The following is a 12592-nucleotide window of genomic DNA, read 5'->3' as shown; positions in this document are numbered from 1 at the left end:
TAAGTGCCCACACTGTGCATATTACCACTGCCGCAGAAACAACACTACAGACGTTTCTGGCAGGATCCTCTTACTCTGTGCAGCAGGAAAAAGAGACTGTGTAAAAAGGACAAATGAATTCCTCTGCTTGCGTGCATAGCCCACTTCTGACTTGGCAATACATTTGCACTGCTTGCTGTAGGCCGTATTATCATGCTGTCTTCAGGCAGCTGCTGCTTTTGCTTGTATGTAAAAATCACATGTTTCAGTACAACCTGGCTATCTGATTTGAAAGTGTAAATGCCAGATGGCATGTGCTACTTCAGTAACTGGCTGAACATCTTTTCAGGTCTGTGAAGCACCTAGTAGAGTTACAGTTGCTATATATGTTATAATTAACTGTCAGTGCCTGAAAATGTAGCTATATATGTGCATGTACAAAAAAAGTCATATAAATACACACAGTAGAGTAAATATTTGTGTGTGTGTATAGAGAGGGAGTACAGAATATTTGTGCAGGTACAGAGAGAGTGATATAGTAACAAACATATATGTGTGCATGGGTGTAATGACATTTCCTCGTATCACATCTATCAGGTTACAAGCAGCTAATAATTTTCTTTTTCTACTCACAGCCAAGCATTATAATGGCATATACTCATAAATCAACATCAACATGGAACATTGCTTAGCAAATATAAATGTATGTGCATTGCAGAATGATCTGAGATTACAAAAATATATCAGAAGTCAAAAGTAGCTGGTGGAGAAATGCTATGTCTTTAGTTTATTGAGATTGTTTGGAGGATCCTAATGTACTGTCACTGAAAGAATAATTTTTCCTTTACAATCTACTTAGCAAAGATTTATCGATCCTTTTCCCCTTCATAGAGAATTACTGATCCATTTTAGAAAATCAGATTTTCACACCTTTCATGAGAATGTGCACAGCGCAGTTCCCTAGGGATTGCCAAGGAAGTTGACTTTGACATGAAATCCCTAGGTACCGGCACACAACAGCCTATAGTCTCATCACTGATTTGTTGCACAGGGTGGTAAAATACTTTTATACATTTATAGAGAAATGATTGCACTGCAAGGACTTATTTTTCCATGCTAGTGGATGTATTCAGGGTCCTGTTATTTGTGTAAACAGCATTTTTTTGGGGGGCGGGTGGTTCTTCTCAGCTGTGATGTTACAAACAGCAAGGTAAGATAAAAGTTGTTGAAATTCATGTTGCAAAGCAGTAGGGTACTGTAGAATTTTTCAGTGTGTGTAAATAACTTTCTTCAAGATGTGTCTACTCTCTGTCCTCATTATTGTAGTATCCTAGGTAGCTAAGCATTAGGCATGTTATATTGAAGTATGCATCATAATGAAGGTGATTTATTATAATTAAAACAGCATGGAGAGCAGCTTTTATTAGACATATTGTTTCACAGGAGAGCTTAATAAAGAGCATTATTATTAGTTATAGATCTGCGTGAAGGATGTTGTTTACTGAGAGTTATGTGAGTATTAGTCAAAGTCTGAAGTTGCTCATTTGAGCTGTCCACTGTAGGGGGAAAAAAAAAAAAAGCATTCGGCACAGCGAAAAGAAGAATTTTAAGATTGGAGGGGAGAGAGAGAGAGAGAGAGAGACAGAGAAAAGGAAATGCCGAGTGCATGAAGTGTTCTCTGCAGGAGCAGTTCTAGAATACTTTATTACATATCTACGGAGACAATGGCATGGACTGTAAGTAGCTCCTGTCTCTCAATATAATAATGCACATAAAGTCGGGGTCAGATTGGGTTCGCTCTGGGCTTTGATGCTGCAGAAGGTCACCAGGGGAATCGATGGACAAAAATGAGACCTGAGTTTCATGCAATCAATGAGATTTTTCTATTTAAAGTGGACACTGCTGGGTGCGAGCCTCGGAGCTTCAAATGTGGTTTTGCTCAGCTTTAGCAGATTGAGAGAAAGATGCACTGTAAATGTATTGTTTGTTTTAATAACTCTGCTGGCACAAGGAGTGTACATCTAAACAGGTTAGTCTGGCAAACTCTTATTATGAAGTTGCATGAGCTGCAAATAAATGGACAAATTAGCAGCTACTTTGAATGTTAATTACACTGAGTTTTTATTCTGTTTCTGTAGAGTTGTAATTGCCTGGCATTTAGATAGCCCTTAAAATATGGTTAGAGAATTACTGAATCGTTTGGCTAAAAATCATGTGGGATTTAGCAGTTCTATAAAATATACTTTCTACTATTAATTTCTTAGTCCTCTATACTCGTTATAACCAGTTCCTTAATTTCTTTCGAAATTATTCACATTTCCACAGATTAAAACATTCTTACATGCCTTTGGTGAAGAAGCTTCATTCTTTTGAGTAGCAAGTGCATACTTGGGACAGAATTGCTTTGATAATTTTCTCCTTAAAGTTTTCAGGCAGCTGAAAGATCATCTGTTGTTTTGCCTTTATTGTGTACAGTTATCTCTCTGGGATGAGGGAAGCAATCAGGAAGAATGTGATCAGTGGGTCTGGCATAGCCGTAACACTGGCAACAGCAAATAATTGACTGATACGGAGGAGATTTATCTCTGTTGTGAAATGGTTAAGAAATTAAAGCATGTTATAGGCCAATTTCTAATCAGTGATATATATGATTTCAACTGCTTTGCAGTCGATGGAGTTGTTCCAAATTTACACTGCCCTAACAGACATAGGTCCTGACACCATTTTCAATTTCAAAGCAAGTCAGCTATTGGACTGTACTTTGTGAATGAGAAAGCCACTTAAATGTGGGATTTAAATGATCTGATTGGTTGTTTTTAAGAAGTAAAAAGAAAACAACTGACACCTTCCCCTCCAAGAGCCCTCTTTCAGTAGATGCATCCTGCATTTTCTGAGCTTCCATTTCACAAATTTAAGTATTCAATCTGAAGGACTGTTTATCCTACATCACTACATAAGCAAATGTCCACTAGAGGCTATGAGGGAGGAAAAGGGGAAGCAGCAAGCCCAGCCCCCTGTATTTTTCAATCTATTAATAAAAATGGCCTTTTTGATGACAGCAAATACAATTAAATTATTCCCTCAACACAGGTACAAAACAATCCCAAAACAAAGGCACAAGCCAAGGCCCTGATAGTCTTTAATTTAAACATCTTAAAAATACAGTAATTGAAGATTTGTGAGAAGAGTATTAGAAATCATAGGTTTTCTACAGCTCAAGTCTAAATTTGTTTGCCAGAATCTGAGAAATGCCCCAAAGAAGAGTAGGTGTACAGAAGAGAACTTAAGCTTCTGCCTCAATCTAATTTCTGTTAGCAGGGTCATTTACAATTCAAGCAGAATTTATGCTCACCTGAAATGATTTATTTGTGTTTTCATGTATGCCCTGAGTAAGAACACTTCAGTTTATATTATTCTCATTAAAAAGAAAAAAGAAAAACATCCTCCACCTCAACATCCTCTCTTAATGGTCCTTAGTGTTGCATTCTTAGGATGTGTTAAACATTTTTCCAGCTAAGTCTTTTTGATAAAGCATAGAAGGAAATGTATTTGTTGAATTTTGTATATGAAGATATTGGCAATAAAAGCCCATTACAGTAACCACATTCCATTGTAAAACAGGTCTCTGGCAGATAATGGAAAGAATAAGCAATTGCAGGTAGATTATATAAAACTCAAAGGAGAGCACAATGAGCCACCAGATTCTCTGTGTAACCTAAAATAAATCAGAAGGTGATACAGAAAAGGTGGGGAAAGAAAATACTGCAATATCTGTAACACTTTTCTCTGGACACACCTTGGTTATCAGTATTTCTTTCTTTTCTTTGGCTGCAAACATAGAAAGGTGATAAACCATGGCACATACAAATTCAATTGTTGTCAATTTGTAGCACAACTACCTTTTTTTTAGCCAATATAGAGGTGTCTGTCTTTTGGGAACAGCAGGCCTGGCATGATTCTCACTGAAGAGTCGCTGAGAGTTAAATTATATTTTGCAGTAGATGCAATGACTGCTGCCCTTTAAGGTACTTTCTTTGAGTTAAGCATATGCAGCCTCTTTTGGCCTCCCCAGAGAGATCTGCTAGTTGTTACAGCCAACCCCAAGAGGGTCAAGTTCCCAAGTTTCCACTCATGAAAAAGTTTTCTGAGATTTATGGTGAAATATCTGCTTGCAGAATCTGGAGCAGAGGCAACTGGGTTTCTGCGAGAGGATTGCTGCAGAATTAGGTGCTGAATTAGTGCACACTTCCCTGAGTAGACCTTGCATATGAAGCTAATAAAAAGGTGTTTTTCTGATTCTCTGGTTTAAAGGTACAGTATATTTCATTGTACTTTATCTTTCTGAGTGTTTTAGGAAAAGGTGGAAGATGAACTACGTATACAGCAGCAGGAGTGTATGGGCCACAGGGAAAAGAAGTACAAATGATCCAAAACTGAGGAAACAGATGAGTTCAAATGAAAAATTTTGCACACTGGGAAAATGTTGAATGTTGTTTATAAGGACTTCACCTTAATAGTCACACTTAATACACTTTCCTTTTTATACTAATTAATGAACCACCCTGAAAAGCAATTTTTTTGCACTTTCCTCTCCTACCAATTTTAAAATATTGGGAAAACAGACATGTAAATTAAAGCTTCCCATGGACATTTTTAACTTCTGCAACCAGCTCTTATTCAACATATCATCCTAGGTCTCGCTGATGTTAGCAGCATTACAGGGATCATATTTTCACACAGATGAACCATTCATGGCAATTTCTCCAATAGATTTGACACAAACATCCTTTTCTTTGGTATTGGAGATACAAGCTTTCTATTTTTGACCTATTTTTTTTCCCTGACCGACATATTTATTGAGGCTATTGCAAGGAAAATACCAGTTTCCATTAATATTTGACTTCTCTGTTTCTTCCTCTTGCAGAATTTTGGGCTGATAGAGCAGTAAGAGAGTCTTGGTCAATGTCAGCTTATATATGTGCATGCATTAAGAAAAACAAACTTCTAAAGTTTATTTAGAATTAATATTTAAATAAACACATACATGCAGTGGTTAATACATATCTATGTATCATTTTGAGTAGACACCTTCATGCTTCTACTGTTGTAGATCAACAGGTAGCATTTATTGATCTGTTATAACAGCAGTTCTAGTTCCAGAGAAGATTTTGATTGATTGTCCTCATCCAGAGTGAGTTCTTTCTCCATCTTTCCAGAGTCTTCAGTGGCATTGGCTGTGGATAGCATGGAGACAAAAGATTTCTCTCCAAGGAAAGGATGTAATTGTATATGTGTGTAATCATGTTTGGATTCCAAGTTATTAATTCAATGCCCTTTGCTATATCTATCCAAGCAATTTGATATACCTCTTATGCTAAGAATCTATAAACTATCGGTAGTAGTATAGATATCTTATGTCAAGCCTCCATTCTACAGAGTAAGATGATTACAACTTAATGCACTGCATGGAATGGGAATGTCTTTTGTGACTTGTGCTATTTGTTGCATCAGACAAATCTTCTTCCCCTTTTACCTTTTAAATTAAACCAAAAATCAATGTTTCAGTTTTAAGAATTCCAAGCATGCAAAATTCTATATCAAGAAGGTAGGAAAATACTTAAAGAACTTTGTATTTTTTGATCTCTAATATTAAACTGTAAGGTACGTTACTGCATATTTCAACACTAAGTGTTTATTGCAATGACAGTTTATTCTCAGTGTAGGTCAAGAGGTAAGAATGCACTTGTATTCATTTAGATAAATAAGGTACCTAGCCACCCCTCGCTTAGTGGTGCCAGCTGCAGCCACAGAATGTATTTTACAGGTCAGGTTTTGGATCATAGCCACCAACTGATAAGCAGCTCACTTTCCTTATCCTGCCTTATTCCTACCTCCTCTTATGGTCAAAATGATCTCTCACATTTTATCTCCGAGTTCCTTCTACTTGTTGAATGAATAAAAAAGAAAGGGAGTCTGTCCTCCACCTTTTGCCTTCCCTTTATAAACTGAAATGTTCACCACAGAAGCCTGGAAGGGAAATGTATGAATGCTAGTACTATTTCCTAGGGAGTTCTCCATCAACCAGATCTCTTGGTTAGACTCAGTAAGACCTCCATGTCTCTTCAGGTTACTGTCCAAAAATAAATACCAGGCTGTCCTGAACATTTTTATAAAAGGCTATTCTGCAACAGATCCATGCTTGGCAATGGCATGAACAGTAGATAAACCTCGCAGAACTGAAGTGCCCCATCAGTTGTATGGTTCTCTGGAAACTGGAGTCTGCCATGTGGGCTGAAGGGACGTCTTTGGTTCCTGCCAATTCAAGACAACTTTGCTTGCTCTTGAGCTGCAGCCTACCTCTGGATGGCAGTACGGTCACTGTGAACAAGTTGGAGCTCCTCCAGATTTCTCTTAGGAAGAACATATCTGGTAAATTTGTCTAGTCTTCACTCACACCCTTAGTATGGTTTGCCTTTACCTTGAGCTTTCAAAATCTGACACAAGAAGTGAAGCCTCAAGGCTGGAGCCTCCATGCACGGATGAAGATGTACAGAAAAATTCCTTTTCAGCTGCATTGTTTTCAAGGTTTTGTGTCCCTTTGTCTGAGTCATCAGTTACAGCTGTTCAGCATTTTGAGAGGCTTCTTTTTTTTTAATTGGGTGTTAGTACAGTACCTGATCTGAATGCTCTCCAAAAATTGTTGAGAAAGTAGGAACTTCTCTCACACAGACTAGGTATACTCAGTTATAATGTGATATACTCACAGCTTATTTCTTTCAGCAGACTTAAGCTCTAACATTTTAAATATTTTCACATTATATAAAGATATTCAGGGTGGGTAATAAGTTTTCTTGAGCTACGGGGAAACCGGAGGCACATTAGTCATAAGTGAAAAATTTCAGAGCATATACTTTGCCCCCCTGCCCCTGTAAGTTGCAAACAGGAATTGTCTGACAAATCTTCTCCAAGTTTAGTGTAAGTTTTTCTCTTTGATCTTCAGAATGTGTCTGGCATTTTTTTCTTGCAAATAAATGTTGCAAGCCGAAGCAATGGGATTTGAAGCAGTACAGGGAGCCAAAAATAGGACTTTGCTGTGAAATTGTATAATTGTCATGCTCATAGTTAAAATGAGTTTGTTTTCTAAATAATATCTATGCACATTAAAGTTCTATGTTAAAAGTATCATATCAGTGTAAACAAACATGTATGTGGAGCAGGCATACTAAGCAAAGTCAGATTTTTCTACTTCTGTATCTGTAACCAACTGGGAGACTAAAAGGGACTCTGCTGTGTATCGTCATCAGCAATGTTATAAACTGTGCTCCACTTTCTAGACTGCCTTTGCGATCTCATTGCCTTAAATGAAGTGCTAAGTTACACTTGCAGAACCCTAGTGAAGCCAATAGGATTAGAATAGGTGTTACCGAGGTCATAACTTATTAATGATGTTAATATGGTGTGCAGGGCAGGAGGGAACCCACTTTGATAGCGATCCTAGGCTGAGTCTACAGAGAGCATTTAGAGGGAAACCCAGAAAACTTGGGAAAGACTTTTGGAGAGAAAATAAACACAAAACTGTGTGTTCTCTCACTTTTACTTTCATTGTTAGTGCAGTGTTTTAAAATTTTTCACTGGATAATAGTGCAAAAAGTATTTCTTTGACTTGCAGCAAGTTCGAGGTGAAAGGCCTATGGTGATACAGCTTAGAAGACACCATAACTGTGCATGAGTGTGCGCTCCTGTGTTATGCATTTCTCTGTCCAGCAGAACTTCAAATATCACAAACAGAAGAGCTTTTTCTAATTGTCTTTTCAGGAGAAGGTTGTAGTCTAAGCACTCGCTTTTCTTTTTTTTTTTTTTTTCCCCCCACTCATAATGCACATTATATGTGTTTTGATGTAATTTTCATCCTTTTCCTCCTACTTAGCTCTGTGGTTACCTTTGAGCAATTTGCCCTCACTGCTGCGCTCCAGTCTGACAAAATCCAATCATGTAAGTGGTCCCATTGATTCCAGTATGTATACTTAGTGCAGGGTTACATGCTTGAAGGACCAGTTTATACCCTTCAGATATAGATAAATGACTATCATATCTTAAAGCCATAATTTAACCACAGCGTAAACATGGCTTTGTTTTCATCACAGCAGTTCAGTTCCTCTGTCACAATAAATTTAACATATCTGGTTGGGCTTCTTGTAGTGCTTTTTGTCAAAGACCCTTAAAGATGTGTACAGACACTAGGTCATCTAGGAGAAAGAAATCCTATAGATGGATTGACTGCACAGTGGGGTAACATGATGAGACCCCTAAAAACTGGGGCTTGAAGCCCAGTGTAAGTGTTCATTTGTGTTGTCACTTCTCAGTGTCATGCATCTTCTTTGTCGTCTTCCAAAATCACTTTAATATCCTAGGAACTGTGTGTGTAGGTGCTTTTGAAAGCATTACCTTACCTGTGTTAGTTGTTGTGAGGGTGTATTGGCTTTGTGTGGCAAGGTTTTGGTAGCAGGGGGGGTTACAGGGGTGGATTCTGTAAGAAGCTGCTGGAAGCTTCCCCTGTGTTCGAGAGAGAGCCAATACCAGCCGGCTCTAAGACGGACCCACCGCCGGCCAAGGCCAAGCCAATCAGCGATAGTGGTAACGCCTCCGTGATAACATTTTTAAGAAGGAAAAAAGTTGGGACAGGGAGAAAATGGCAGCCGGAGAGAGGAGTGAGAACATGTAAGAGAAACAACCCTGTGGACACCAAGGTCAGTGAAGAAGGAGGGGGAGGAGATGCTCCAGGCGCCGGAGCAGAGATTCCCCTGCAGCCCGTGGTGAAGACCATAGTGAGGCAGGCTGTCCCCCTGCAGTCCATGGAGGTCCATGGTGGAGCAGATATCCACCTGCAGCCTGTGGAGGACCCCACGCCGGAGCAGGTGGGTTCCCGAAGGAGGCTGTGACCCCGTGGGAAGCCTGCGCTGGAGCAGGCTCCTGGCAGGACCTGAGGATCTGTGGAGAGAGGAGCCCATGGAGCAGGTTTTCTGGCAGGACTTGTGACCCCATGGGGGACCCACGCTGGAGCAGTGTGCTCCTGAAGGACTGCACACCATGGAAAGGACCCATGCTGGAGCAGTTTGTGAAGAACTGCAGCCCGTGGGAAGGACCCACGTTGGAGAAGTTCGTGGAGGACTGTCTCCCGTGGGTGGGACCCCACGCTGGAGCAGGGGAAGAGTGTGATGAGTCCTCCCCCTGAGGAGGATGAAGTGGTAGAAAATAACATGTGATGAACCGACCGTAAACCCCATTCCCCATCCCCCTGTGCCGCTGGGGGGGTTGGTAGAGAAGCCGGGAGTGAAGTTGTGCCCGGGAAGAAGGGAGGGGTGGAGGGAAGGTGTTCTGAGATTTGGTTTTATTTCTCATTACCCTGCTCTGGTTGATTTGTAATAAAGTGAGTTAATTTTCCCCAAGTTGAGTCTGTTTTGCCCGTGGTGGTAATTGGTGAGTGATCTCTCTCCTGTCCTTATCTCAACCCACAAGCTCTTTGTTATATTTTCTCTCCCCTGTCCAGCTGAGGAGGGGGAGTGATAGAACGGCTTTGGTGGTCACCTGGCAACCAGCCAGGGTCAACCCATCACAGAGGGAGAGAGTTGGAAATTAAAGAACTTTCATTTTACAATTTCTCGTCATAAGTGTGCATTCATTCACTCTTTCTTCTTTCCTGATGTCTGTAAAACCAGAATAAAAGATAGTGGAAGTCTGCAGCTAGAAGTCTTTTTCAGAAAACAATCCCCGTAATTTGATCAACTGTTTGTACTGTTAGATCATCTCTCCTTCTCCTCCTATTACTACTTGTTCTCCATTTCTCTGCTGGAATCAGGTTGGGGAGTGATGTAAAGTTGAGAACAGTTCTCTGAGTAAAGGATTGTGCATGTGGCCATGTGAGACTTCCAAGATCATGATGGCTTTAAACTACTAGCTAAGGCAGATTTTGATGTGATAAAGTCCAGGGAGTTGCTACTTAAGCATGTAATTCATGTTAATGCACCCCAATCCCTGGTGAGTTGCTGATTAATCAAAGTGGGCTATAGCATAGCTCCTCAGTAGCTTTTCTTTATCTGATACATGGAACAGAATTCAATTTTTCTTCGCATTTAATATATGATCCTAGAAAACCAAAAAGCAGTCCAGCTTTTTTTGATCATTGTGGATTTAGATTTTCTCCTTCTTTTATTCTGTTCCATACAACACTTGGCCTTAGAATATAATGAAAGTGATATTCTGTGCTTAATCCTCATAGTCCTCTAAAACTGGCATTACTGTTTTTTCCTTTTTTTTTTTTTTTCCATCTTGAAGTGTATTTCCTTCAGACTTCAAGGCTTGTGAGTTTCTAGGCTTCTTACATGAAGAGGTAGTTTTAAGCCCAACAGAAATTTGGTTGTGTATGTTAGGATTTGAAGATGACAAACAGAAGAGGGAAGTTTGGGAACTGCTAGTAGAACTGTACAAATAGTATTACTTATGTAGAGGTTACAGTTCCTCTTTTCCACTAGAGTTTTGTATACTTCATAGGAAAGATCAGGGTGCATATCCTGGTGCAACACAACTGGTCCCATGTCCTAGCTAAGTATCTAGTCTGAGAATATTTAATGTTTTTGCTATTTTGACTGCACAGGTGAAATAATTGTTTGTGCGAGTGATTTGATTCTGTGTAGGAGCTGTTAGGTCATCTTTTACTAATAATTCTATATATAGGCATGTGGATGTATTACTTTACATTCTCTTGGAAACAAGCAAATACTTTGTGATAGTCACTTAATTGGTGTTATTGTGCTCCCTATGAATACGCCCTACTTCTGAGCACAAAAATGGTAGCACGTTCTTATGGAAAAAGAGCTTTTTCCAAAACCATTGTGGCTGCTATTGCAGTAATGGGATATCAAACAGGCAAAATTGTATGTGTTGTCAATGGCTACAATATAATTTCATTGACTTACAATGTTTAAAGTGAAGGCATGATGGTAAGCTTATATAAGGTGTCACATTGAAGTAATTGCCCACCAACTTGATTTTATGGCCAAAGAGAATATTTTAATATTCATACGAATTCTGAGGAAACTCCAGCCTGTGTGGAAACACACAGATCAAAGGATGCGATTAAGCATTCAGATACTATAGTGCTGAGAAGTACTTAAATAACCCAGGAAATAAATAGATGCAGTAAATGTGGGTAAAAGTAAATGAGAAAGTTGATTTAAATCTTTGAATAAGAATTTGGTCTAAATGCAAACAAGCAAAAAAGGGGGTGGTTTAAGTCACTGGTTTTACTCACCCCAAATATAGCCAATTTTACTTATTTGGTGTTTGCCTAAGTCTCTTTGCTTATACTTTCATTATGCCAAGATTTCTGTTCAGCATTCTTCAGGCTAGTCTATTAGGCTGGAGTCAGGTGATAGAAAGGAGCCTGTGTTTGGCTCCAGAGGAAGGACACGAGCTGGGACTGTCAGGCCTAAGAGCTGAGCAGAGCTACCTGGATGTGCGAAAAGGGAGCTCAAGGAATGTCACAGACGTGGGTGCTCCACTCATTTTCCTAAATTGTAGGTCTGAATCGTTGTACTGGGACTGGCTGGCTGGAGGTAACTTCCTTTATAGCAGCCTGTATGGTGCTGTGTGTCGGATTTGTGACTAAAACTGTTCTGATAACGCACCAGTGTTTTGGCTGTCACAGAGCAGTGCTTGCACAGTGTCTGTGCTAGAGGTGGGCAAGAAGTTGGGAGAGGATGCAGCTGGGACAGCTGACCCCAACTGACCAAAGGGATATTCCATATCGTATGGTGTAGTGTTCAGCATTAAAAGCTGGGGGAAAGAAAGAGGAAACGGGGATGTTTGTGGTTATGGTGTTTGTCTTCCCATGTAGCTGTTACACATACTGAGGCCCTGCTGCCCTGCAATTGGCTGGACATCTGCCTGCCAATGGGAAGTAGTGGAAAAAATTCCTTATTTTGTTTTGCTTGCACATGCATCTTACGCTTCCCCTAGCAAACTGTCATTATATTGATCCACAAGTCTTCTCTCCTTCCTCCTGTTTTCTCCCCATCCTGTGGGAGAGGGGAGCGAGTGAGCAGCTGTGTGGGTGCTTGGCTGCTGGCCAGGGTCAACTCACCACAACAGTGCAAATCTTCAGGAGAGAGCAACTGCTGTAACAACTTAAACCAGGAATAAATGTGCTGGAAGAAAATCTCAGTAAGTTAAGGACTAAGAACCACCTACTCAGGTTTTAAGGAGAGTTGTTTTGAATGTCACATTAATAACTGCTTGGAAAGGGAATTTTACTGAGGAAAGAGCAGTGCTAGCTCCAACTACAGAGGAAAAGGAACAAAGATAGGGCCTGATAGCAGCAGAGATGAACTCTGCTCCACTCCTGTTTTACAGGGCTTTACTTTCCTGTCTTCATTCTCTGTAATGAAGATCTGCTTTCCTAATTCTTCTTGAGATCTTCAGGCTGGGAGGATGGAGGGCACACATTGTGCTAGTGAGTAGCAAGAGAGCAATGAAAAAGCATCTTTTGCTCCTAGAAGACCCTTTGAAGTTGCCCCAGTGTTGGGTTTCCTAGGCAAAACCAAGACCTGCAGCAGCT

General features: G+C 40.0%; 1 protein-coding gene across 3 annotated transcripts in view; it reads left to right on the top strand.

Annotated features, from left to right (window-relative positions):
• Window positions 1–12592, top strand: part of POU6F2 (POU class 6 homeobox 2) — a 316623-nt gene that overhangs the window by 34329 nt on the left and 269702 nt on the right. The window lies entirely within an intron of this gene.

Source organism: Aquila chrysaetos, chromosome 3, assembly GCF_900496995.4.
Source record: "Aquila chrysaetos chrysaetos chromosome 3, bAquChr1.4, whole genome shotgun sequence".
Classification (NCBI taxonomy): Eukaryota; Metazoa; Chordata; class Aves; order Accipitriformes; family Accipitridae; genus Aquila; species Aquila chrysaetos.
This window is presented reverse-complemented; position numbering and strand designations above follow the sequence as displayed.